Source organism: Botrytis porri, assembly GCF_014898465.1.
Source record: "Botrytis porri strain MUCL 3234 chromosome Unknown BPOR_002, whole genome shotgun sequence".
In the NCBI taxonomy this organism is placed as follows: Eukaryota; Fungi; Ascomycota; class Leotiomycetes; order Helotiales; family Sclerotiniaceae; genus Botrytis; species Botrytis porri.
The window spans coordinates 25,182-31,181 of NW_024066076.1; positions in this window are offsets into that span (position 1 = coordinate 25,182).

Genomic DNA, 6,000 nt, shown 5'->3' on the forward strand with positions numbered 1-6,000 from the left:
GTTAGTAGTATAAATCGATTAATACTAAAGATATTGAAAATCTGTTTTCATATAAAAATAATTTAATTGAATTTCTATTCATTTCTTTTTTCAAATTTCTAAAAAGTTTGAAATTGAAGGATAAAAAATTAATGATTAAATAGCGACTTTTCATTTGAATTATTACTTCTTTTAGGGTTATAATTATTATTAATATTAATCACTAAAAAAATCTGTAGAATAATAATTAGGGTTATTTCAATTCAATATAAGATCTCCGATTCAAAAGTTTTTCAAATTCTAATTTCAAATTCTAATTTCAAATAAATGTAATTCAATTAAATCTTTATAAACCTCTTTTTTTAATTTTCAAAAAGATCTAAATTAAAATTAAAAAAGGTAATAATCAATTGATAACTTTTAATACTTTTTCATTAATTATTACTCCCCTATTTTCTATAAATTATTATAACTTTTCAATAATTTTATTAAATTTGACTTTTATTATAATTTCTATAAATTATTCAATATTAAAGATATCGAAAATCTAATTTCATATATAAATTATTCAATTAAATTTCTATTCATTTATTTTTTCAGATTTTTAAAAAGTCTAAAATTGAAGAATAAAAAGGGAGTAATTAAATAGTGACTTTTTAGCTGAATCATTATTCCCCTTAGAGTTATAATCATCACCGATACTAACCACTAAAAAAATCCGTAAAATAATAGTTAGAATTTTGATTATAAATTATTCTTATTTTATTTCAATTTCGTTTTATAATTTCTTTTTCATAATAACTCTTATTATTATTCATTTTATTATCTTATTTAATTGTTCTTTTATATAATTCTTTTATAATAATTATAAACTTTAACTTTTTTATTAAATAAAACTCTTAAATTAATTTTTTTATAAGATCTTAATATTTATATTAAATAATAAATCTTATTTATATTTTTATTTATTTTTTATTTTATTATAGTAATAATGAGTTCTATTGAATTATTCAATAATAATCTTTTAAAAGCTATTTAATAGCTATTCTTTTTAATGTATAATAATAATAATAATAATAATAATAATTACCCCACATAAAAAAACGACCTCTTTTTTGCTGGTCACCACCCCCCCTGTCCTTACAAATTGAAGCTTTTTCAGAAGTAGTACAAATCAATCAATTCAAAAGATAATTAAAATTTAATTTTAGAGTTTAATATTTAAATAAGATTAAGCTTTAATTTATTATAAAGTATGAATCAATTTTCTATTTTATGTTGAATTTAAAATGATAATCAGATTTATTTATTTTGTTAATCATTACCCCCCCTGTCTTTAAGAAATTACTATAACTTTTCTTTAATCTTTTCAATATCTTCAAAATTAGGATTATTTTAATTCAATATAAGATCTTCAATTCTAAAGCTTTTCGAATTCTAATTTCGAATAAATGTAATTTAGTTAAATCTTTATAAATCTCCCTTTTTTAATTTTCGAAAAGCTTTAAATTAAAGATAAAAGAGGTAATAATCAATTAATAACTTTTAATACTTTTTCATTAATCACTACTTTTTTATTTTTCATAAATTATTATAGCTTTTCAATAACCTCACTAAATCTAACTTTTATTATAATCTCTATAAATCAATTAATACTAAAAATATCGAAAATCTAATTTTATATATAAGTAATTCGATTAAATCTTTATTCATTTCTTTTTTCAGATTTCTAAAAAATCTAAAATTAAAGGGTAAGAAGGTGGTGACCAATTAAAGGGTTTTTGGTTGGGTCACTACCCCCCTGTCGAAATGAATCACCACCGGTGGTGACCACCAAAAAAGTCCGTGGAATAATAGTTAGTGGATATACAGCTTTAAATCAGTCTATTCAATATAAAAAGAATATTTTATTATTAATTAATATAAGTTTTAAATTCTTTTAATGAAAATTGAATTTAATATTGAATATAAATATTAAACATAAGAATGTTAAAATTGTGAAAAGATAAGTATATAATGAGGTAAGTAATTCTTATAATTAAATGATTCAAACTTTAATAAATCTAATAATAATTTCAATTTTTATTTAAAAAAAGATTGAAATTTATATTAATCGATTGCTAAAGTTCTAATTAATACTAAAAATACTTTTTCTTGAATTTTATAAATTAATTTGAAGTCATATACTAATTTGAAAATTAAATAATTAATAGATTAAGAAATCGCTTCATTTAGATTGATATTATTAATTGAAATTATTTTACTTAAAACCCCTAATATTAAAAGTACGCTAATTAGTTAATATCAGATTAGTTGAATTAATTATAAATTCTTCTATTTAAAATATTAATATTAATTTAAAATTAAGATTTTCATATAATTTATAAAAACTCTAATTTTGGTTTAAATTCTTATAATTAATATTAATAGTTTCTTTATATTTTAATCAATAACTTTACTATTCTTTAATTTCTTTTATAAATTAATGTAAAGTCATATATTTAATATTATATAAATTATTTTGATAAAATGAAATTGTATTCGTTTAATTAATAAAATAAGAAATTGTTTTTTCTTCAACTCTTTTCTTTTGATTTTTTCAATTACTTCAAGTTTAATAATTAATTTTAAAAGCAATATTGAAGTTAAAATCTTAAGAATAAGATTAATGGAGTTTGCTTAATCTAGAGTATAATCTTATTGCTTAAAATATTACTTTTTCATAAAAATTTGAATATATAATGAGTTTAAGAGGTTTGAAACAATAAGACGCTATCAAAATCACATTATGAAATATTAAGTATGCTTTTAACTTAAATGAAATTCTATTTTTAGTATATTGATAAAATGATTCATATCGACCTCGATAATGAAGCCTAGATAATAATAAAATACTCTCAAAACATTCAAATTCATGAAAATAATATAATAATATTAATATTCATATTTAAAGATATCAAAAGATTAAAATATTCGATAATATTAGTAATTTATTATTAATTAATAATAATTTAATTGAATAGAGAATTTGATGTTGTTGAAATTTAGGAATAATCTTAAATTTGTATATTTTGATTTACTCTATATTAATTATAGATTTATGATTTTATATCTTATTAATAATATTTAATATTAGGATAATATTGAATTCTATATAATATATATATGTATTTCCAAATAAATCGATAAGTATTAAATCAAATTGTATATGAATTACAAGAAATACTATTATTTATATTGAATGATTTGATTATTTAATCTTGATTATCTTTATGAGTATGAATTATAGATTAGTTAGATTTATATTGAAAGAATATAGACGAGTATTTGATTCTTAGATAATCATTTTAAAATATTGGAAATATTGTTTGATTTTAACTGAGGGGAAATGAACTGTCAAGTATTTAATCTTAATTATTTTTATGATTATGAATGATAAATTAATGAGATTTATGATTTGAGATTTGAAAGAGATACTTAATTTCTAGACACTTATCTAAATTCATTAAAAATAATGTTTCGTTCTAACAACTTTTCGAGGGGAAATGAAATATAGAGTATTCAATCTATTATATTTAAGCTATTATACCTGATAACTCTATTTCAAGACTTTTCAAAGAAATTGGACTTTCCTTCAATTCTTAAATTTCTCATTTAAATTAACGAAACAGAGATTTCATTTAAACAGTTATTTCGAGCGAAAACGTTATATCGGGCATTCAACCTTTATCATCTTTATTAAAACATATTTTTTTTAAGTTAAAATACTTTTATTTAAATATTGATCATTTTCTAATTCTCAAAGATATGTTAAGTGTACTTATAACTGAAATTTTGATTCGTTAATAGCTGAGGAAAGTCAAGGGAAGATTATTTATTGATCACTCACTTTTAATTTTTTCAATAACTATTAATTATATAGGGATAAAAGTATATATATTGGAACTGAAATCAAATTCTCATCTCTGGATTGTAGGTGAGTAGACTTTTATTTGTCATTGTGTGTTATTAATACTCGGGGAAGAATAGGAGAAATATTTCGCTGACTATTCACTTTTAAGTTTATTTATAATTTTTGATTGTAGTTGAATGAAAGTATAGTTTATCTAATATAAATGAAGATGTAATTGTTAGGTGATTGTGTCATAAACTCTAATTTATTATTATACTTTTTTGATATTCGAGAAAGGGAGATGGGAAATAATCTACAGATTATACTTTCAATTATCTTCTTAACTATATATTAGATACAAATAGTAATTAGTATAATCGATATAAATCTTTGCTTTTATTTTTGGAGGATTACTTATTATCTGTGAAAATATACTTTCGGAAATTTGATTTATTTGATAAGGAGAGGGAATAGATGTACCAAGTATTTAATGTTTAACACTTTCGTAGTTTTATATTAGATCTTAATACCAAGATATGTTATAAAGTTTAAATCAAAATCAAATTCTTAGAAGAGTATTAGATGTTTATAAACTCTTGATTTTGATTAGTCTATCAACGTTTGATGTTTTGAAGAGGAAAGGGGATTTAGATTAATTCTTTAATGATTTGAACGTCTTTATTTGAATAATTCAACTGATTCTTTAAGATTAATTTGATTTTGATTTTCTTTAAAATTATTCAATCTTTATAATTATTTTTATAGTAATAATAAGTTGTATATAATATGTAATTTATAATATAGATAATAGTATTTCCTATAATTCGTATATAGATTAGTTTAATAATATATATCGATTTTTTTCGAAATATATATGTGTATAATATAGAATTTAATATTATTGAAGATATTCAATATTATTCTAATATTAAATATTTTTGATAAAATAAAGAAATATGAATCTTTAATTGATATAAAATAATTAAAATATACGAATTTGAAGTTATTCTTAGATTTAAATAATATTAAATCCTATATTTAATTGAATTATTATTAATTAATATCAAATCATTAATAATTTTGAGTTTCTTATTATTTAAAAATATAAAATCTCTTAGTTTTATTAAAAGATTTTATATAAATATTTATTGATTTTATTATTTTATTATATTTCTAATTCTTCAGAATGTCTTCTACTTATGTATCTAATATTTGAAATTCTATTAGTTCTATTCTTTATAAAAATGATTTTTTATTTAATTAATTTTTTTTTCTATTAAAATTCTTATTTAAGTTAAAGTTATTAAATCTTTACAAAATAATTCTTTTAATTTTAAATCCTTTTATTTTTACTATCAATTTTTTAATTTATATCTTTATTTAATATTAGGAGTCTCAAAGCATTTACAAATTTTATAATATTAATAATTTGTTATTAATGAATATAGATTTGAAAATATATTTTGGATAAGAATCCTTAAATAATACATTTTTATTAAAAAAAAGTAAAATAAAATGAAAATATAATTATTATAAGATTTAGTAGTTTAATCTAATAATATTTATATTATGTTAGTACATTTTCGAAATATATATTAAATAATTAATATTTCAACTTAAGAGAAGCATTTTCAATATATATAAACTATTATTAAAAAAAACTATTATTAATATATACAAAACTATTTCCTTTGAATATAAAAGAATAATTGATAAGAAGAAGGATTTCAACTAATTTTCTAAATCTTATATTATTAATCCTTAAATCTTTAAGATGTTTATAATTTAATTCTTTATTTAATATTCTTTGATATTTAATTATTTTAAATATAATAAATTTCGACTTCTTTTTATTTATTTCAACAAACAATCAAATATTTAGATTTCTAAATTTTGTTATATTATTTTAAAATGGACTATTAATAATTTCAATAAAAACAAATTGAAAATGAAATAAGAAATATATTAGTTTAATTTTGGTTTGAGAAGAATATAAAAGATGTAGTATTTATAGTATTTATAGGTTTTAAATATCTATATTATATTCTTTTTAAAGAATTAGCTAAGTATAGAAAGCTGTAGGTCTTATATAGATGTTATAAGAAGAGCTAGTTTTCTTTATTTTTGTT